The sequence below is a fragment of the Microcebus murinus genome, chromosome 17, assembly GCF_040939455.1.
Source record: "Microcebus murinus isolate Inina chromosome 17, M.murinus_Inina_mat1.0, whole genome shotgun sequence".
Classification (NCBI taxonomy): Eukaryota; Metazoa; Chordata; class Mammalia; order Primates; family Cheirogaleidae; genus Microcebus; species Microcebus murinus.
This window is the reverse complement of record NC_134120.1, coordinates 18,841,199-18,865,108: the sequence shown is the minus strand read 5'-3', so window position 1 is coordinate 18,865,108 and position 23,910 is coordinate 18,841,199. Positions and strand designations below refer to the sequence as shown.

Genomic DNA, 23,910 nt, shown 5'->3' with positions numbered 1-23,910 from the left:
AGCAGCGTAAACTAGTTTATTTGGAAATCAAACACATTCTAACCTTTGGCTCAATCTACTTGATTCTAATATTTGAAAATATCATCTAGTAACATGAGGATTATTTCTATTCTTCTAAAATAGAAAATATTAATACAAAGCCTTCTTTGAAATATTTCTTCACATTCTATAAAGTTTGGCCGAACTAGAGCTATATATTTTTCCTCCTTTCAAATAATCAAGATCAAAATACTGAATTTTAAAAACTGTGGACATATTAGGAATAACATTTATCGGGTGTCGGGCAGGTGGGAGGGGGGAGGAGGGGATGGGTATATACAACCCCAATGAGTAAGATGTGCAACATTTGGGGGATGGATACGCTTGAAGCTCTTACTCAAGGGAGGGAGGCATGGGCAATATATGTAACCTTAACACTTGTACCCCCATAATATGCTAAATTATAAAAAATTAAAATAAATAAAAAATAAATAAAAATAAGAATTGCAAAATCAAGAAAAACAACAACTGTGAATATTGGAGTAATCATCCCTCATATGCTTAATCTGAATGTTGCTTGCTCATTCAAACAGATTTAGGACCATGGTCCAAACGAGGACAGGAAGGATAACAGCCACAGAACTAGAAGAAAAGTCACTCCATAACCCTGAGGTGGTTGCAAGCGAGTGGGGAGGAGTGTCATATTAATCCGGGTGGGGTCTGAGAAAACAAGAGTGTAACTTTGGGAACTGAGCCAAGTTCATGAATAAAATATTGTACAGATATGGTTTATCTATACAACAATATCCTCTGCAGGACACAGCTTTGTAGGAAAAGATGTTGAATTAGCCATCAACCATGTAAAATGGCCATAAATTAAAATTCCTACAGAGCTCTGTGGCGCTAATAATCCCCTAAATTTTCACTGAATAGAAGATACATGAGGGTTAATTAGAGTTAGAGACAAGCCAAGTGTTACTGTGAAAATAGAGGGGCGTGTGTGTGTGGGGGGGGGGCTGTTCAAGGTTTAATAATGTTTTGTATCATAAACACTAGAAACATGACATAAAATTTCTCTTAGAACCTTATGTTACAACTTTGACTAACAATTTGGCCAAAGCTCATTAGATGTTAAACTGTGTTTCCTCATCACAATGCCTGCTCATATGGCCCGATGTGTTTTTAACCTAAGAGTAGGGTAAAGATCTATTTGGGAAGAGAAAAAGTTCCTCTGCATTCCTGTAGCTAAGCAATAATGAGTATAATAAAAGGATCATTGCAATAGGAAAGAAGCAACGTTGTGAATTTAGTTAATGCTGTCTCCTTTTTAGCCTCACTTTGTTTTTCCTAATCTGTTCCCAGAGCCCTGAGACCATATGGGAGATACCCCCTCCCACCCACAGGCTGCCCACCCACACTCCCAGCTTGGATATGCTCTTCTTGTCTTTTCTCTAGCCTTTCCCAGATTTCTACAAAGTTATCAAAGTATACCTGTCCCTAATTCCATTCCGGCAGGGCCCTCCTTTCTACTTGCTAATCTGATATTCTCATTGTTACGAATGTGCTAATTGGCCAAAATACAGTAATGTCCCTTTTGAGATAAAATATAATCAGTCCTTACAATTTGCTGATTGTGTATTTTCAAATTTGCCTACTCAATAACATTTATTTGTAACCCCAAATTCAATTCTTATGGTGCTTTTTCAGTCATTAGCAGACATGCACAGAGTGTTAAAAAATGTGAGTCTCCAACTTTTAAGTTCTCAGCTGAGAACTAACACGTTGGAGCTCCACATTCTTGCATTGGCTCTCATTTTGTAAACAAGTATCCTTTTCATGGCTTATTTAATGTCATATTTTTTGCATTTTTGTCCTTTTAGGTGGTGTTTTTCCTGTTTAAAATGGCCACCATGTGCGGTGTTGAGGTGCTGTCTAGTGTTCCCAAGGGCAAGGGAGCTGTGATGAGCCGTAAGAAGAAAATAGACGTGTTAGAAAAGCTTTATTCAGGCATGAGTTGTAGCACTGTTGGCCTTGAGTTCAATGTTAGTGAATCAACTGTGTATTATATAAGGTGTTTTTAAACAGAAACACACATAGAACAAGGTTATATATTGATTAGTTGATGAAAATACTGTGGCCAGAGGCTCATAGGAACCTAACCCCACATTTCCTCTAGGAACAGTGGCTCAGAATTCACTAATTCAGTGTTTGCAGCAACTTTTTAGAATATAAATGCCATGAACAACAACAATATACTATATTTACTTCCTACCACAAAAGGATTTGCAATAATTTAGTGTTAGAGATTAAAAATGTAGTCAAATATCTGCAGAAAGAATAAAAAAACAAGCAAAGAACCAAACCATATAGAGGGAGGTAAAGTAGTTTAACCAAAGAACCTTTGATGCCTATCATATTTGAGCAAAAAACTGAACTCAGATTCCAGGCAATAGAGGCAAAAAGGGTAATGAATATCATGGATTTTCTTATCAGAGTAAAGAAAATATTACTATATCAGTTTTGGGGGAGAGATATTTTTTCCTATGATTATATTCTAAGAGTAACTTTATGGCACTAAACACATAATTTACAATGTTTCTAGTTGTAGTTTTATAAATGAGGTAGAAACAGATTTCATATGACTGCTTTTTCATGGATGACAGCAAAGCCCAAGGCAATGAAACTATTTTGTTCCATGAGGGCATTTTTACAGGGATCTAATATTCTACATATCTCTGCAACTGACATGAAATGCAGCCCTATCGTACATATTATGCTAGCATTTATTTAATACATCCTAGAGAGCTTCAGATGAAATTATTCTAATGATGAAAAAAAGAAATTATTCTAATGATAGAAATACCCAGTTTTTTTGGTACATTGGAGGGGGAGGTATGTTTGAGAAGGCTGCCATGTGGTATCTCTAAAACTGCTGTAAAAAGAAGACATCTGCATTTGCCTATGGATTGGAGAGTGAACATGAGGCAGCCCAGAAAATTGAGGAATGCTATAGACTCCAACCCATGGCAGATGACTCCCAATTGGGAACATGATATTAAATTAGAAATATCATGTTAATTATGAGGTTAGATCTACCTGAAACTTCCTCCCTCCAATTCCTTGATTCTTTTAAATTTCCATGCCTATTTTTATTTATTCATTTATTCTGCCACTGACACTAAAAATGTTCTGATATGATGTGGGAAAAGGTACAAAAAATAGGCTCAAATAGTGAGTAAAAAAATGTTAAGGAAAAACAAAAGATTGAGCAAAAACTTATAAACTCGTTTAAACCTCCCCACATATATTTCATGGATCGACTGCGGATGCCCAGATTGTTGAGAATAATTTATCCTGATTTTTCAGATGTGGTTATTAAGCCAACTCTTGTCAGAACTTATAAAAATAAGTGTTTATGGCTGTCTCAGAACTGCATTGTCAGAAATTTTTGTATTGTAGAGATTTTTTAATGTTGAGTCTTGATCCTTCATATGATTAAAATGTTAAATGGGAAAAATTCATGGAGTTTATTCATAAATAGATGTAAATCTATTTCCCCAGACTGTGGATAAGGAGCCATTTAGATAAGAATGGGATGCTGACCTGCAGGGGCAAAAACATTAAAGCTTCAGATAACTGAGGGAAAAAACATTTAAAAACCATAATAGTTCATAAAAAATATAAATAATTCTATTTTTTAAAATTAAGAAGAGTAAACAAAAATTTTTATTCAGTTAGCTATAATAAATATAGTTAAATGGATATGCAATTTGACTTATTGGAAATAACAATAGTTTTTTGCAGATAACTACAGGCAGTACCTTACTGTAGTAATGTAACATAATGCAATGTATTTAGTGTATTCTGGAAAATACCTACTGAATCAAACGTGAAAAATGTCTAAAAATTTCATGGTACAGGGGCAACAGTGGAGGTGTATCTGCTCCCAGAGAGCTAAAAGTAATGTAAAGTCCTCAATTACTCACTGCTTTTTAGGTACGATCTTTGGTGACATAGATCTAGCATATCATATATATTGTTTAATTTCATGTTTTCAAAGAAAATACTCACCTTGATAAAAAAAATTAAAAAAAAAAAGAAACAAAAACAAGTAAGATGTGCAACATTTGGGGGATGGACACGCTTGAAGCTCTTACTTGAGGGGGGAGGGGTGCATGGGCAATATATATAACCTTAACATTTGTACCCCCATAATATGCTAAAATTTAAAAAAAAATAGACTATTCAGACAACAGCACAGACACTGCTGAGCAAAGATGGTGATGGTGACAACTGGAGCCATTGCCTGGTGAGTGGCACTTCTTGGGTATTATTTTAAATGATCATTCCTGACTTGATTTTTTTTTGTTGTTACAAGTCTGACTTTGGAATCATAATGTTGCCTGCTCAGAAATGTTGATGCGTAATGGGAGAAAGTACAAAGTTTGAACTTTTGTACTTTGACTTTGGGGAAGTCAAGGCTTGCCTTAACTTCTGTGTGCCCAACTTTGGTTCTCACAGGCAGGAGAAGTTGGTGAAGGGCTGGTTCCCACTCCGACATTGATCAGAGATCCTGACAGCTATTCAGGGAGGCTGTGGACCACTTTTCAATGGCATTATAGCTTTCAGTCAACTGTTTTTAAAATTAACTCAATATATTAGCTTTCAATTTCTATGTCCAATAGCTAATCCTCTGTCTTCTAACTTCCCGCACCCACTAAAGAAGATAGATCACTTGGGAATGTTTAGAATGTACAGACCAAAACAGACTTTGGAGAAATCTGTTTAAAACCGTTCACAATAGAATACTAAATAGACCTCCAATATATTCTTGTCTATGATAAGCTATGAAAATAGTATGGGTTTGATCACATAAGTGCCACTCTTTGCTGTTCCCTGACAAATATGTACTCATACTTTTAAAACAATAAATTAAAGGTAAGCTCAAGTTGAAAACAATCTAACTAGCTAAATCCTTTGCAATTTAGCAAAATAGCCTCTTCACATACAAATTATCAGTATGCTTTGTATTAATTAAGACCCTCAACTCTGAAGGATAATTAACAAACTCCTAGATCATCTCATTTTATACCCTGTCCAAAACCAAATTAATCAGGTCAACCATATTACAAAAATATCTTCCTAGCTAAAAAAAAAAACAAAACAAAAAAAAAACAAAAAACATTTAGCAGAGTTTTCCTAAAAGGCAGACTCTCAATTTTATTCTAAATATGAGTACATTTGTATAAATGTTATATATAAACAACTTTCCTGGAAAACAGCATTGCACAAAGTGAAGTGTATTTGTATACTTACTAAAAACAAACAATATTTTTAGCAGTGTGTCATTTTTCATAACTTTGGGACTGATGTTAATATATGAAAGGGTTTATTTAGTGCTTTTCCTTTCTGCATTGATTTTCATGCTTCAAGACAAATTTTCTGACTTTTTAGGAAACTATATTCTGGAAGATGATAAGAGTGTTGTGTTATGTCTAAAAGCAATAGGCTGTGGATTCTGACAGACCTGGATTCAAACTCCAGGCCACATCATTAGCTGTGTGGTGCTGGGCACATTACTTGCCCTTTCTGAGTTTCAGCCTTTTCATTTGCTAAACCTCCAAGGATTATGGTAAGGATTAAATTAACTAACATATGAAAATGCTTAGCATAATCACAACTCAACAGGAGATTGCTAATATTAATTTGAATTATAGTCTAGCAACTCAACAAGTGATTGTTAACATTAATTTTACTTAAATGTAACGACACTGAAAATAAATAGAATAAAGTATTTGAGCAAATTTCTATCAGTTGTTTTCTAAGAGTATCACATGTATTAGATTTGTCTCCCTGTGTTTTTTGAGCTCCTGTTAGAAATTACTTATTTTTAAACTTTAGAATTTTGTTTTAAAATATGCAATGCATTCATGTGGTCCAAAATTCAAGATAGAGAAAGTAAAAAGTGTTCTCTTTCTTGCCTCCTGCCCTAGTTCCTTTCCCTAGAAGGAAATCTTTAAAATCTATCTTATGCATATGTAATTAAACAGTTTGATACACAGATTCTTTTTTCTGCCCTTTTTTTTTTTTTTTTTTTTTTTTGCGTAAGAGCTAAAATAGTATTTAGGGCTACCCAATTAAATACAGAACATCCAGTTAAATGTATAATATTTGGGACATACTTACACTAAAAAATTAATGTTTTATCAAAATTCAAATTTAACTGAATGTCCTGAATTTTATCTGCTAAATCTGGCAATCACTAAATAACTATTCACATTTTTCTGAATCTTATTTGCTGGGTTTTATTTTGTCTATATTAGAATTACCTGGGATAGTTTTCAAACTCCTCATGCCCAAGCCACACTCGGTCCAGACCAATTTTATCAGAATCTCTAAGGGTTGTACTTGGCCAACAATATTTAATTGATGAATAATTTACATACAAAAAATGCACCCATTTTAAGCATACAGGTCAATGAGTTTTGACAAATCTATATACCTGTTCTTATTTAATAATCTATTTTGGTGATCACTCAAGACTTAATTCTTAAATTTTAAGTGCTTTAGCATTATATTTAATGCTATGTCTCTTCAGAAGACTTGGGCATTCTGTAAATGTTTCAGATGGACACAGGTTGACTAACAACAGAGTTCGTTATTGCAGTCATTATTTAGGCTTACTACGCAAAATGAGAAATGTTATTAGTGAGTATTTGCAACTGAAACACTCATTACAAAGAAATGCAAAGAAATGGTTGCAGGCAGTACTGAGGACCAAGAGATCATCTGCCCCCACTCAAGATCTCCCCCATTGTGCTGAGCGGCATGCCAGGTACTTTACATATACTATATGATGCTACACATTTCTATTTACACCAGAGGATTCTGAGACCCAGGTTAAAGAAATTGTTCAAACCACGTAACTGATATTAAGAAGAGATAGAATTCCAGCCACATGTCTAACCCCAAATTCTCGGTAGGGACATATCTCAATCTGGCCGAATGTTTGACATTCCACCTTTCTTAACCTTATTTAGAAGCTCCTATTTTTAATTTGGAAAATGATTCAGAACAGCTCTTTGTGTTTCTCAGCGGATGACTATCTCAGCTAAAATGCCTTCTAGAGAGAACTGGTCAAGAGAAACCAAGCAGGTAAAATTTCCTTAGGCTCAAGTTTCTTTGATCTCTATTCTCTTGTAAAGCCTTTACAAGATAGTTCTGGATTTTGTATTTGTTGGTTCACCTGCCTTGGATCACCTGAGCGTGAAGGGCTTATGAAAAAAGAGTTGAAAGGACATAATTACGAGTTGTGATTTAAGGGGAAAGGTAATAGTGTCTTTTGCTAATGAACCTTATCAGTCCCCTCAAATTCTGTGTATATCATATCCATGTCTTGACGTTCCACTAAAATGAAAGAATTGAATTAAAACCCTAGGGGTCGGTATCTTGTTCCTGCACTTGCCAAATATCTCCCTACTCTTCCTTTACGGACGTGTTTTTTTGAAATGCATCATGTAGAGACAGACCGCAAAACCATTTTCATTTCTGCAGCAGAGAACACAATGTGAGTATCTGTTTCAAGGTCATTTCCTGATAATGATATCTTCCAGTCAATTTGAGGCATAAGTTCAGGGAGGAGAGAAGAATTGAATTCTATCCCTGGCTTAGCTGTTTTTCATCTGTTCCCGTCTTTACAGCAGTTTGGAAAGTCTCCTGAATAAGTTAATGTTCAGTAAAGGTTTACTAAATTGTCTTGACATTCTTTTTTAAAACTGAGAAGCTGGGTGCAGTGGCCCACACTTGTAATCCCAGCAACTCAGGAGGCGATACAGCAGGAGGATTGCTTGAGCCCAGGAGTTCAAGGTTACAGTGAGCTATGATGGCACCACTGCACTCCATCTCTAAAAAACAAACAAACAAACAAAAAATCCCTGAGGATATGCTGTATTCTGGGTAACTTGGCAATGCATGGATGTCAGTAAGGGAAAAGTTATGAAATCAGAGACCATAGAGCTGCAATGAGATCTTAAATTCTTTTAATTTTGACAATCTCAATTTGTCTCGAAGCATCTTCAGAAGGTCAATTAAACTTGAAGTCTTAACATTCAGCAAAAACTAGATGAGAAAGAACTCTTTAGGGTCCAGTGAATTTCAGAGAGAGCTTGATGCCTGGCAGTGTATGGCAAGCTGTGGACTTGTTTTTTAAAAAAAAATCCATGAAACCACAATTTGAGTGATTCCAGTAGTTTGGAATTGGGTCTTGGCCCAGAATTCAAAGGATAATGCTGTGACAGCAACAAAGAAATTTTAAGTATGCTTTTCTCTAAGGACTGTGAAAGAAGAGAAATGGAAACTAGGTTAACTTCTTAGTGTTTTATTACTTCTATTAATTGTTCTGAAGTTTCTTTATTCTTTTTCAGAGGCATCACAATCATGCATGCTTTACATACAGTGAGTTCTTTTCATGTGTATTTCCCTTGGCTCACTGTCTTTTGGTTGAAAGACTAGTCATTATAAGCTTGGAACAACATCGAGCTTTTGTTGGGAGTTTATAAAATTCTTCTTTGTCCAACCCAGATCTTTCATGATCTCACTTCTAATGTTTTCACATCACTTTATCCTCTTTCTTCAGCCCACTTTCATTTATTTATTTATCAATCAATTTATTTATTTTTGTCAGCTTTTTGCCTGCGACTTCTTTTATATCTAGAACCTAGTGGTGGTACTATGTCTTTATATATTCTAGCTGAATAATTTGATATTCTTCCTTTACTCCCCACCATTTTGTTGCATCTTGTCTCAACACATAGCTTTAGATTTAGTGGATTAGCAAAAGTACAGATTATTACAGATTCGATTAAATGCCACTCGTAATGGGCAGAGTGGTTTTCCCAGGTTAATCTTTTACAATTATAGCTTTTAGAATCTGAAGAGTTCAACAAATGTGGGATAGATCAGTTACAATACAGATATTTAGCATTTGTTATGACATCTTTAGGTCTAACTATCAACAAAATCACGAGGGACAAAAAGACAGGGCTTTCCTCTGGAACCTTCTTCCTCCCCGTACACACTTATCTGAGTGTTTCTCCATCTGCCCATTGGCCTTATTCTACTAAGTTTCTAGTTTCTCCTCTACTTCCCCATTCAGGACTTTCATGGGTATAAATGCCCTCTTCCATTCCTTCCTTTGTCTCTTTTCATTATCCATTCAACAAATATGTTGTGTGTGCCTTTTTTTTTTTTAACCAGGTACTCTGCTAATCAAAACTTGCCTTAGAAGACTTATTTTAGGTGATTGTGGGAGATAATCAGATCAAACTTAACCTATATCTTTAAGATACATGGAGATTGCAAAATAAAGCAGATGAATAAAGTACAAAATATCCTAATCCACTGTAAATTCTCTATAATATAGGTTCTGAGAATTCAACATAGCTTAAATTTGTCCACAGGCAGACCTGCCTTTAGAGTCTAGTCCCTTACTGAACAATTAATTTAGCAGCTGCTGAAGAATCAAGTCTAAAGTAAAAACAATGGCATAATACAAACTTCATCCTTTAGTTTAGATATAATGTGAGTTATTTACATCTTATGATGATAATTTTTTTTCTTTTCTTTTTTAAAGAGACAGAGTCTTGCTCTGTTACCCAAGCTAGAGTGTAGTGACATCATCATAGTTCACTGTAACCTCAAACTCCTGGGCTCCAGTGATCCCCCTGCCTCAGCCTTCCTAGTAGCTGGGGCTACAGGTGTGCACCACCACACCTGGCTATTTTTTTCTTTTCTTTTTTCTTTTTATTTTTGTAGAAACAGGCTCTTTATGCTGCCCAGGGTGATGTTTTCTCAAATTTTCTGAAACACCCGACATTCTTTATCCATTTAAAACATGATTCTTACTTTTATTTAGAGTACAGATTATTGTATTATATATCATCAAAAGTTGATGTCCAAGATAATGTGTTGTTCCATTAAACAACCTTGTACATGAGTAGAAGTAAGTATTTGAGCCAATGATTCTCTTCAGTGGGATTCCCTTTTCAGGAATCTTACCCTGGTATATATAAATAAAACCATTTTCAGTACCTCATCAAAATCCCCCATCACATAATTTTACTGGATTCAGTCCTGAAAATCAAGGAAGGTATTAAGGTAATAGGTATTAAGTAATTTATTGTCTTAGAAACAGCTAACAATAGGGTTGAAAACTGTATACTCCTTCATCAGGGGACCTTTAATTCTATAGCTTTCTATTTGTGCATTTTAGATTGATTTATTCTTTAGATTCAATATATTATATAAGGTAACTTTGAAGGTAAAGATACTTTTCCTTATATAAAGTATAGTATTCAGTTTTCTTGCACATACAACCTAAAGTGCTCCAAGACCAGGAGTATTTTATTATGCAACCACAGTAAATTAAATCTAGCTGAGCTTATAATAGTCTATTTAGCAAACATTTCTTGAGTACCTGTTTTAAGCTAGGCCCAAAAGTGAACAAGACATACAAATTCTGCTCTCCCAGAGCTTGTCTCCTGGAGGGAAAAGCAAGTGGCAATAAATAAAAAAGGCAGGTATCAGCTATGCAGATGGGTACAAAAAGAATTAAAAAGAGGATAAAGCCATAGAAGATGAATGGGAGCCTTCTTTAGTTGTGGGGCTCTGCAAAATCTCTCCGAGGAAGAAACATTTAAGTTGAGAATTGAATGATAATTAGGAGACAGCTTGGAAAATTGGGGAGAAGGAAAAGTTCTAAGTAGAGAAAACAGCAAATGCATTGGCCCTGAGGCAGGCTGAAAGTTGGCTCCTTCAAAGAATATAAGAACAGAGGGCATAGAGAATTAGTAGAGAACTGGTCAGAGCCAGATCACACAGCATATTGTAAGCCAGACAAAGGGCTTTAGGTTGTGTTTTCAGTTTGATGGGATGCCGCTGGGAAATGTTAATATTAAGCAGAACAATACGAACAATAATGTGGTCTGACTTAAAATAACTTTGCTTGTAATGTGGAAAATGGATGGTGGAAGGGCAAAACTGGAGGCACGAAGACAAGTTAGAGGCTCTTATTAGTTGCAATGAGCATGCAGTTTATCCAAATGAGGGCACTTCTGGAGTGGAAGTGGGTGCTACTAACAGAATGGGAAGTGTCAATTGGGCCTGTGCTGAGCAGACCAGGGCATGTGGCTGTTTTAGCTGTTACAGCTATCTTGCTAAGGAGAGAGTAGTGGAGCTTTTTAGGACATTTCATTTAACTCCCACAACAAACTCTAAGTGCCCAGTGCAGAGTAGCACCCAATAAATGTTTGTTGAGTCAATGAGTGAATATGGGGGAAGATCAGGGTCTTTGCTTTACAAATGGAGTTATGCTGCAGCATATTGTGAAGTCTAATTCCAATTACAAAACCTAATGCTTTCTTCAATTTCCTACCTACTACTTCCTAGTTGTTGCTTTTTAAACACTTGTAAACAGTTGCACATATATTTTCATTTTCTTCCTTCCTTTCCTTCCCTTTCCTGGGCTTAATGTTCTCCATATAGAAGTTCCATAAATGGGTTTGCTGTACGGGTGTTCATCAAAGACAGGAATCAGAGAGACCATGGACAGTGTAGAGTCCTTAGGCAATTGATCTTTCCTTTGAAGCAGCCTGCCGCACATTTAATGCCCAATCTCATAAGGCTTCCACCTGGGCAGTCTGTCAGAGTTCATTTAACAACACTAATGGTATGTGAGTGCCCTACCTTTCCACTAACACCTTCTACAAGATCTCTCTTCTCTGTCTTCTTCTGCCCATCCATGAAACAAAACCACCTTACTCCCAGGTAAGGAGACCTAAGAATTGCTTCCAGAGTACCTCACCCCACCCTTTAGAGGTAGAGTTGTTTTGCATGTTGGACAAGCTGCACCAAATTCTCAGTAAAAAAGAATATCTCACTCTCCTACTTTGAATTATAAACATGGAAAAATTTTAGATTTGTATATCTATAAAATTTGTATTGTAAATTGTATATATTTCTGGATTATTCCATAAACATTCAAAACAGACATATATTCTGACAAGATCAGGTTCAATAGAAGATTGGCTTTTAGGGAGTGAATACACAGATCTAATGATCTCCCCATGCTTAGTGGGCCTGTGTACATATGTGTGTGTGCCTCTGTTCATGTGTATGCATCCGTGCATGCCTATGTGCACTTGTATGTGCATGTATGTGCATGCATGCACATATGTGTGCACATGCACTTATTATAACCCTGCCCATCCTTTCCAATCAATACCCTATGTAACCCAGTCAATGCTGTTATGCTGGAGAAAAAATGTTCCAGCTTGTATCTTTATACTCATTCCTCATATTTTATCCTATGTGTTTGCATTGTTTAAAAAATGTAAATTTATCTACCATGAGATAAAGGATTTCATTTGCTGACATTTGCGATTATTCAACAAGGGCATCTTCCCTTTAGTTGGATTTATAAACCTAGTTTCGATTTCAGATCCTAGGGAAAGTCAACTCTTTCAGAGGATGTTGGAAGCTTTTAAGGTGTACAATATCACAGTCCCAGCCTTTGCTAGATTAGGGGAAAGACAATAGGCTTAATATTAGCCTGTGTTTGTCATTGTGTAAATATGAACTAGATGATTAACTGCTGAATAACATCATCAGAGCACGTCGGTGCCAGCTTTCTTCTAAAAAATAAATGCTCTCATAACCACATACAATGATATATTCAACTTAATGTATTCAATAGAAACACATAGGCAGAGGAAATATGAGACACTTCAAATTTATTCTTTGCATTAGAATTTATACTCGTGAAATTTAATATGAAAGCATTTAGCTTTCATGATTATGTCTCTTTTTGTAGTAATAACACCTACCCAAATGGTCTCAGATTCCTGCAGGGTTTAGCTGTAAGGACCACGTGCCTCCCAAATGCCACCATTTGCAGTTTAGCTTACTGGAAACTTATGAAATAAAATGGTGAAAGATTTGGATTTTCTTCTTTAAAAAGTGATGAAAATGGCTTAGGAAGAGCATTCTTTGACATTGGAGGAATAGATTGATTCTCAGGAATTTCTTTGAGACTGGACCTTCAGTAAACTGGAAAATGTCAGATGTAGTAAATATATTCTTTGTGACAGATAGCTTATTGTGATTCCCCTCCCCACTAAAATGTTAACATTACTTTTTAGTATATGACTTAACATGGTAACTTATATTTGTCCTTTTGTTCCAAAATGATCAGAAAGTAACATGTCAACCTTTAATGGAAATTGTGGTCATATTTTTCTTTGGCCAGGAGTAGGCTACAGGGAAGTGGCTTTGCAGAGATGAGATGTGACATACGCCAGTGTGAGTCCTTTCCATGTGCCACAAACTTTCTTCTCCTTTTAGATCAACTCCTGAAATTACAGGCAAAGCTAATTTCATAAGAATCGTTTTATAACAAATCTTAGTTTATAAGATGTCCTACTCTTGGTATTTATTTATTTTTTCTGACTTCCTGATTGTTTTTCAGCAAGATGAGTCACTATAGATATGAGCAGTCAGAGTATGTTTCCACATGAAGATCCCTTTCCCAGTTTAAGGAAAAGTTGGGCAAAAACCATACTGCAGATTTCTAAGTAGCAATCTTTCTATAAGTGTAATTTCAGTAAACCACTCACACTTTTAAATATTTCATGACTTTTGTCAGCCAAAAATTGTAATTAACAAAAAAAAAAATGTTCACTAACTCTAAAGTTAAAGAATATCGTGGAACTGAGAATGGCATCAATTTGCTAGAACTCTCCACTGTCAGATTCTGAGCAGGCACCAAGAAGCTGCTTTCTGCTGTCCTGATTAAACTTTAAAATGTACTGAACAGCAGGAAAGGTGGTCATTGCTGTAAATGTCTTTGTGTTAATGATGACTTTTCTTACCAGTAACAGCTGGGGGTGAAATTTGACAAAGACAGAACTATAAATGTTTTATGTTGGAAAATGTTAGGTGAGTTTAAGACAGAGTCAATTGATTAGGTTACTGCCAAGAAGTAAACAATAAACTCATTAAAGCTGTAATTAGTCATTGTTGACATACTGTATTTTTAATCAGAGCTCCAGCAGGAGATGAAGTGGCTGAAATAATCTAGTACTTTGTTTAAATGGAAGTTAAACCAGCTTTTCAAAATTGAGCCATGCATCTCCCTTGGGATTTCTAACCTAGCTTTGTTCTGAGAAAGTTGGTGACTTCATTTTAGTCTATAAACGAGCCTATGGTAATTGATTAATTATTTTGTGTTTTTGTTACCTTGGGTCCTTCCTCTAAAGGTTTTCATAGCTCCCTATTTCTTGTCAAGTCAAAAGTAGAGAGCAATCCATGACTGGATTCCATAACTGAGGTAGTGGGTCAGGTGTTTTACATACAACTACAGATAAAGACCCTATGAATCAAAAGTTAAGTAATATGCCATGTAGTTGGTAAATAGCTAAAATTGAACTTTCAAACCTAGGGCTATGGACTTCAGTGCCTGCCTCTTATGGTTACACCACGGTCAACACTTGACCCTGAATGTCAATCTCTACTCATTCCAATTTTTCTCTCTCTTTTTTCCCCATCAAGCTCCAGCCCCCATCTCACCTCTTCCATGAAGCCTTTCTGATTATTTCTGCCCCCACCACATCCTTTTACAAGTTTACTCTCTTGTCTGAACTCCTGTCAGACTTAGAGCCCTAGGTTTTCTGAAGTAGACCTCATTTCAAATAATTTATCAGATGAAGGGACCCAATACCCAATCACATAAGAGTTAAGAATCATATGTAATAGTTTTCTTTATTTTCTATTCAGCTTCAAATCATACATTTTAAAGAAATAATATTTTAATTCAGACATTTATTAACATAATCATCTATGTAGTGTAGCAAGAGCTCTGGTGAGAAAATTAAGCATTTTCTTTAAACTACCTGCATTCTTTGTAAATATAATCTCTCTTGTCCAGTATTTATTAAACTCATAAAATGCTTCTTATAAAATATCAGCTAAATCAATGATTAGCCAATGTTCGTTTTCTAAAAAGGTTGTGGAATTTGTATCTTTCTTTGTCCTGGAATCACATGGCTCTGTGAGTTACCTAGAATTATATTTAAGTGGGAAAATTTTAATAATGTGACACTCATCTTATTTTCATAGATATTTGCTTATGAACCCATAGATGCTATCTAATTTGGCTTCCTCATATCTCAGAAAGGCAGAATTTGTGGGCAGAATTTTGATAAGTATGCCCTTTCTCAGATAATGAAGCAAAGCACTGGAACTTTGCCATGACTTCCTCAAAGCAACAGCCAGCTAGAAAGTGAACTGAATTTGCTAGATTATTAGAACAATGTCAGAAAAAATTCAGTAAAGCAACTTATTAAACAAGCATGTCTTAACTTAAAGCCATATCTTTTTCTGTATGGAGATATTCTTTAAGAGTAGAAGCTTCAATTTACATATATAAATTTAATATCCTTTTATATATCATACAACTACAGAGAAAAGGGATGTATTGCCTGCTGCACAGAGGATGGCATGTCCTTGTCATGATAAGGGAAAGGAATTGTCCTGCCACTGGTGTTGGTTAGCCCATTGAATCAGGTGCCTATGGTAGGAAAGGAGCCATCTTCCCAACTAGGCATTGTCTTCAGAAAAGATATATCTCCATAAGTGTGGTCCATTCTTCCCTCCTAGTAGTTATAGAGTGAGACTAGAGGTTACCTCCAGCTGTTTGAATTAGGGATCATTCTTTGGCAGTGTGGAATCTCTGGGATAAGAGGTAGGGCTGTGGTTCTCAACCTTAGCTACATGTTAGAATCATCTGAAAATTACCAAAAAGCACAAATGCTTTTGTCTTACCATGAGGATTTAGATTTACAGTTCTTGGTTTGCTGTATGGCCTGCACATTGTAAAGTTTTAAAAGCAGCCAAGTTTGAGAATCATTGACTTAGGAAAATCCAATTTCTGGTCTTCGTGACCACACTCAGGGAAGGCCTTGGCCTCTGTGTGTGTACTTGTACATCTGTTCAGTGAAGATTGGTTCTGCTTCATTGCTTCATAACTTTTTTCAGTCTTGGAAGAGATGTTTTCAATATAAGGCTTTACAGGATTTCAAGCAATTTACATTTATTTTTCTTGTTCCCAGCTAGAGTCCTTGGAAAACATTTAAAAAAAATGTGTGACTCTCTTTGAAAAAGTGAGTCATGCAGCCCACTTATGAAGACAAGCAGAAAAACTTTTCAGATCAAATAATATATCTTTCAGAAAATTCTTGAAGCTTAGTTTAGTTAATCCAAACATTTATATAACATTGCTAGTGCATGTCTTTTGAGTGAGTAAAATCATAATATTTTGGGGGCTACTCCTAATTTTCAGGGAAATAAGATTTAGAATACATGAGGGAATATAATTATATATACCTGGGTTAGCATGTTAAGGGCTAACAGTTTTCAGTAGAATAAGTGGTCCAGTAGTTATGTGCCAAGCTTTGCTAATGGCAATCAGTAAGAAGAAACTGCTCTAAACTGTAACAGATCAAAGCAGATAAACTGACTTCTTTCTTGACCAATGGGTTTTCCTACACTGAAATGGGGAACTGAAGGTGGTGTTAGAGTCTCAGCATTCCGGAACAGTTTCCTCTAGACATGCCTCAAGGTGAAGAATGAGGATGGAGAAAAATGGTTGTCAAACCTGGCTGCTCTTCTCCAGTATCCAGGAATGGCCTGAAGAGATCCGTTTCAGCCCAGGTGGAGAAGCCCTAGAGTTTGTACTTGTAAACTCCCCGGGGAATATTGATGATTAGCTCGGTGTGGGACCTTCTGGATGATACATGCACTTAAGTTGTATTCCAGCGTTAGTTGGCAGCACCCAGATAACCAACCTGCATGCTGTTTGTCAATAGTGTTCAATTACTTAGTCCTGATTTGAGCACATTTGCACAGTAGATTGGCCATCAGCACTCTGTCAAATAACAAATAGTATTATAAATAAGAAATTACTTTAGTTGTGAGACTTAGGTCATAGCATGTATTTGATAGACCATTTCCATTTGGTTTCAGAAAAGTGTTATTGTGTGAATATACATCATATTTCCTACTAAGTAACTACATTGTAAATAAATACCTCACTAGTAGAAATAGGTCAAAAATTATCTGTAAAATGAAATACAATATTCTTACCTTGTTGGGGTTTTTAATGACAACTTATTGAGATATGATTCATATATCATAAAATCTGCCCTTTTAAAGTGTACAATTCTGTCATATAGTACTGTTTTGTGTAGTACTGTTTTGTTCTTCCTGACCATTTAATCATCTGAAGCCAAAAGTCTAAATTGTTTTAACTAACCCTGAGATTTGGGTCTTATCTACTAAACAATGCTGTTAAGCATATTTCAATTAGGGATTAGCTTTCTACCCATGGGTACATGTGAACTTCAAGGATAATGCTAGCTCTTTGCTTTCATGTTCTTCTCAGAAAGATTCCCTTTAGAACACTTGTCAGTATTGTACTGTACAAAATAGCTTTGTGTGCATGGTTGGGTCCTGCTGAGTTATAATAATCCAGTAGTAGGAAAATGCATGAAAAGCATTGATCTAAATGAATCAATATTAGTAAATAGGGTGATTTAAAAACTCATTCAATTCACGTAAAATATCTCAGATCAAGGAGTAGTCCTTTCCCAACACTGATTCTGAGGATTATTGGCCAGCTTCAGAGTTCTCGGCAAGAAACTACTTGAGCAAATTTGGGTTTAGCAACTTCAAGTCCAGAATTCCAGCTTCCACTAAAAACTGACACCACAGGACTATGTCTTTTGGTGGGTGTCTAGAAACTTGAGTAAAACTGGAGAAATGTTAAGAACTCATTGATAAGAAAATTGTGGATGTGGAGAGGATATTATTCCAAGGAAAAAAATGAATGGTGGCAGAGAGTAGGATTCATGGGCTAGGATATATTATGAAAATAAAAATAAACTCTTGAGGTAATAACACCAGTGTTCTCATGGGTTTGCTAATGCCTTCCACAAATAAGTACAAATATACAGAATTAGAAATGTTGAGTAGGATATAAGTATCAAAACACAGCAAATTTTTAAAATCCTATGAGAATAGTTTGTAGAACTCTATATAGGACATTTGAATTCTTAGATGAAATGGTTAATATTCTACCAAATTACAACTTTGCAAAATTGACCCAACTTAAAACAGGATTAAATGGACCAGTTATCAAAGAAGAAATGAGAAGGTAATTTAAAAAATTAAAAAACCACCAGGAAAGATGGTTTCACATAGAAAATCCTTCAAATGTTTAAAAATCAGATAATCTCAATAATACTTCAACTAGTCCAGATCACAGAAAAGAAGGAGAACTTTTATATTCTATGATATGACTATAATGCAAAGTTCAAAGCCAAAGGTTGTTCCAAAAAAAGACAGATCTAACTTAAGAATACCAGTGAAAAATCAGGGTAAAATAGAAGAAATAGGACTCAACAGCACATTAAAAATGATACATTTTAAAATTATATAATATGCTTTATTATGAACAGTAAAATTTTCAGAAAAGTAAAGATCATTCTACAAAACTAAATCTATTAAAATCAAGCTAAGGAAAAAAATCAGAAGATAATCTCAATAGAGGAAAAAAGGGCAATTGACAAATGTGCTATCTACTTATGTTAAAGGCATCTAGCATCTAGCTTAATGAGATTAATGAGGATTTCTAACTAAAATCAGTAACAAGAAGGCCACTATCCCTGCTACTCTTTAATTTCATAATAGAAGTATTAGCCAGTGAAAGTGGGCAAGAAAAAACAAATGGAAACACAGATTTAAAAGGAAGAACTAAAACTCTATCTACTAAGAAAGTGTATGATTGTACATACAGAAAATTCAAAATAGTAAACTTAAAAACTACTCTAACAAGAAAATTTAGCAATGTAATTAGGTAATAAAACCAATTTGCAAGAGTCGATAATTTGCATGTAAAAAATAACAAACAGAAGATGACATGTGAGCCTGAAGTTATGAAAGCAAATCAAGAAAATATTTAGGTGTAAACATAACAGAAATATCTAGAACCTGTATGATAGAAACCATAAAATAATTCTTAAAGTCATAATAGAAGATTTGACCAAATTGAAACTTATGTTTCTGAGTAGGAACATTTAATATCATGAGAATGTCAAGAAAATAAAAATGAGGAGGGGATAACCCTCTCAGATATTAAACATTTTATGAATAATCATATTTAAAACAGCGCTTGCATGAAGAGATAAGATAAAAAGAAATAGAAGAGAAAAATTCAGAAATAGACTCAATTGTATATGAAAATTTATATGGTAGAAGAGGCAGCTCAAATCAGTAATGAAAAGATAGATTTTTTAAGTTGCATTGCGACAGCTAGAAAAAGATAAGTTTGGACCTATTCTTAATAACATACATTATGATAAATTACAGATGACCTAGTGATTTAAATGTAAAATTGAAATCATATAACCAGAACAACACTGGTAAGTTCCTCTACAACCAGGCGTGGGAAAACTTTCCTAACCATGACGCAGAATTTAATTCCTCATCCCCCAAAACAACATCAGCAACAACAATAATAGAAGCCTTTTGCATAGCTTACTACAAGCAAAGTAAAGAGAAAATGGGAAAAAGTATTTACATCTTTAATAAAGGTTGAATATCCCTAATATACTAAGAACTTCTAAAATTAGAACAGATAAAACCAGTTTTAAAATGGGCAAGAGATATGAACCTTCTTTCACAGAAAAATATATAAAACAAACTTTAATCACATGAAAAGATACTTGACCTTGATCATTGTAAGTTAGGAACAGGTTAAAATAGTATTAATATATGGTTTTTGATCTATCAAATTCTCAAAAAGCTAAATGTTTGATAATGTTCTCTATAGGTATACATAATGCCAATAGTCTTTGGGTTGACAGATCTTGTTTTACAGATACATATTGAATCATTTATGAAAAAAATATTATGTCTGATATTTGCTTCAAAATAATCTGGTAGTGGGAGAGTTTCAGGGTAGGTGAAAGATTGGCTATGTATTGATAATTGGGTGATCTGGGTATGGAATTACATTATACTGTTCCCTCAAATTTAGTATATGTTTTAAATTTTCCATAATAAAGATGCCACAAAATTAAGCCAAAGGGAAAAAAAATTACTTTAAACAAGAAACAATTTAGAAAAAAGAAATTATTTATTGGCTTATGAATGATTTTAATGTATGAGCGTAATGGTAACATGTCAATGAATATAAATCAATTTAAAGCTAACCTATGTTAGAATTTTTACCCTTTACTTCCAGGGCGAGTAAACTGAACATCAGAGTTTAATAAACACTTGGTTTATCTTTATTATATCAGACCATTTGAATACGGAATGAAACAAAATAGATCTAATTGCTCCAGTAGACACATTGAACACTGTCAACTTAATTAAAAGCCATTAAGTTGATGTTCATTAATATTTGCAATTTGGTCAGAACCTTCCATATTAAGCTCTCATCGATGAATTCTAAATATTCTTTGAGAAGAAATTAGGAAATTAGGACCATGCACTAATGGAACTTATATTGACCAGGAATAGTGGGGACTGAGGGTGAGGAAGAGAGGATCCATGACCAACCTCATTTCAGATATTCTACCTATGAAAATCAAGTTTCTGTCAATACCCAGGAGAGAATTCCTTTCCCCTAGAGAATGAAAATATTTCTATTCTGTACCTACCTAACACATTTTTCATTTCAAATTATAACAAAAGAGAGTCTTGGATTTCCCTCTATTAGAAACTAGTTGTTACTTCCACATGTCACATAACTTTTCCACATGAGGAGACTTCTCATCTGAGGGGCTAGACCACGTGGTTACTTGTGTTTCCTTCTACTTTTACGACTCTTCATGAAACAGAGCCTCGTGGGTGTGATCCATTTCAATTCTTTCCCATCCCTTTCCAGCCCCTTGCCTTCCTGTGAAGGGATCTTCTGTATCTAAAAGTCCTCCTGGTGTTTGTGGTGTAGCCTGCGACATCATGATAGGGACTGAGAGTCAGATGCGTTTCCCGAAACACTGCGATCTTCTCGCTTTTTCTTCCCTTTGAGATCCACAGAGCCAAGAACTGACAAGACTATCAATCATTGTGCAGGAACAAACAATACTGTTAACATTGTCAGCTTTTTGATCCTTCCCAGATCATTTTTTTAGCCCAGTTCTTAGAAAAGGAAAGCTTGCTGAGGCTTTTTTTCTTTTTTCAAATAGTGCTGTATTTGCCAAGCCAAGGATAGAATATTGAGGTTATATGATTTTAGGATTCAGAAGATAACATAGTAATAAAAAGGGGACCTGAACCAAATACAAAAGAAATATATACACACAAAAGAATTATATAATACACAAAAGAAATATATATATGATATATCTATGAGAGGAGAGTGATGATATAAAAAAATGAGAAAATTCATTTTCGGAAGGAACTCAGAGGTGAACTGTCTCCTACTCAGCTTTATATATCAGACGGCCTATTGGAGTCACTAAATAAAGGTTTTCAACAGTCCCAAGGTTTCCCTTTATTTCAGGTATAATTTGTGTCAAATGACACGAAGTGTCCAGCACCCTCAACTTGTAGAAGAGAGTCAGTGTGGGCCACAGTGGAATTGATCCATGGTAGCCTGGATTCTTCACTCTGGATTAGATCTTGACTGGGAGGCAGCCCTGCCATTGCCCCAGGCAGGTCTATGTACAAACAACAGAAAGCAAATTGTCTGCCAATAAGGAACACTTGGTAGGTCATGTAGTTGGCAAGTGGATATGGTCTCATTCTACAAGTGGGAAGTAATCTCCCATACAATAGTGCTGTCACTTATCTCCTTGTATCTAACTCCTTCCTAGGCTTTAAGGATAAATGCAAGTTTTTCTTGCTCTACAAAGTCTTCTTAGACCACTGCAGTCTCTGAAGATAATTGTTTTGTTTGAATTAAAAACACGATTTGACTCATTTATCAATTAATTACATTCTATCTTGCAAAATTGTATTGTATTTTCTTGCATTCTTATATAACTTATAAGTGTATTTACACCTTAAAATTAAATTAGAAATTGCATTTTTTGAATTTTTCTCTTTGGGCCTAACACTATGTATTTAACAAGATTTGCTCAAGACTTAGCCTTTGTTGAGACTGTCTCACACACACACACACACACAAAAAAAAAAAAATTGCAAGAAAACATAGTTAACTCTAGGCAAGATTTTAAAGTATGCCGAAGTATTTTCTTGAGTCCATTATTTTCATTTTTCCAGGGAGCCACAGTATCTTCCAGCTTTAACTTCTATTTAAGCAGCCAGTTTTATTCAATTTTACTTTCCTCTCCCCAAGCATTAAGGCTTTTGCCTTAGGGAAGAATATGACTTTAGTTACTAATATTTTAGAATAAATTTAATTCTTTCTTTTTATGAGAGAATTAACAGTTTTATGCAATTCTAGTGAAATGGCAGGCTTTAGCACCCTCCAAAACAGTTTCTCATGTGCAATTTTGGGGAAAAAGAGAGAAGGCAGAGTGATGGTGATAGACCTTAAGTTGGGGGGGAATCACACTTCTTTAGCAGCAATCTCCTTTGTATCTTTTTTATTAAGGAAGTCTGGGTTTTGATAGCTGCTATACATCTCCTCCCGAGCCATGATTATGCTTTGTCTAGATACTAAAACAAAGAGAGAGAACATTTATGGTCAGAAAAAAATCTACCCAAGGAGTCCTACTAGTACAGAAAGCATATCGTAGGGTAGGAAAGCTTTAGAATAAATGGATGAACTGGCTACCCTCAAAATATCCTACCTCAAAAAGCATACATTAATGAAAGAAACACACATTCATAATAAATTCAGTAGCATTTAACAGTAGTATAATTCAAATTTAAGAAAATTCTAATGTAAAAAAATTACAAATCTCCCAAATGATACAAAAAAGCTCCTGAATTATTTGTTAAGTACCTCATTATTTTCATCATTATGTACTCAAAGACACAAAACCTTTTGTTTTAGTTTTGACTACTAAGGTGACAGTGTAAAAAAGTTTTGTTTTAAATATATGTACCATAGGCATCATGTACCCAATTTTCTTACATGTAAAAGATTATTAGAATTAACTAGTGACTTTTAGATATGTTCATCAAATAGGATTTTAATTATCCTAGAACTCTATTCTTGGGGTCTTTCAGAGGTGAGGAAATATTGATCCTTCTCACACAATAATAAGAGAAACTTTTGCATTCTAGAAAAATCTTCATAGGCCGTCCTCCACATAGGCTATGACAAATCCATTTCTGTAGCTCATGAATCAGAAAGTTGTACCAAATAGTAAATTATTTTACTAAACTCAAGAGTGGAAACTTCACCAAGAATTCAGTAAGTGATGGTGTCATTCAAATGAGCGTCCTGGTATTTTTGGTATTACCAGTGGAGGTTTGTAAAGGTTGTCATGCCAGTTAAATTCTTTAAATTGAAAGGGAATAATTTGTATGCACATAATATGAAGCTCATCCTGCATGATTAGATGCAAAGTGTACCCTTAAGCTTTCTTTTTCCATTATCCATATGTAATTGAGGTTTCTCTCTAGCATATCTGCATCATCTTGGACTGGGATTATTTTGTTCCCCATAACTCTTCTTCCTAACACCATCCTCCTAATCCCAAAGGGCATTGGTTTTGAAACTAAAGTCTACTACTTTTTATTTGAAGTTCTATCATTGCTGTGGCAATTCCCATTTTGCATATTTTTCCATATTACGTGATACCCTGCAAAAAGATTTGTATTGACTGAAATAATAGATGTACCCTCTCCCATGATGCTACTGTGATCACATTAATTTAAAATAGAGGAAGAATAGAT

At 34.9% G+C, this 23,910-nt stretch overlaps 1 protein-coding gene across 3 annotated transcripts in view; it reads left to right on the top strand.

The window, feature by feature from the left end:
* RAB27B (RAB27B, member RAS oncogene family) overlaps positions 1–23,910 on the top strand; it is a 147,450-nt gene that overhangs the window by 111,306 nt on the left and 12,234 nt on the right. The gene's annotated exons all lie outside the window — the stretch shown is intronic.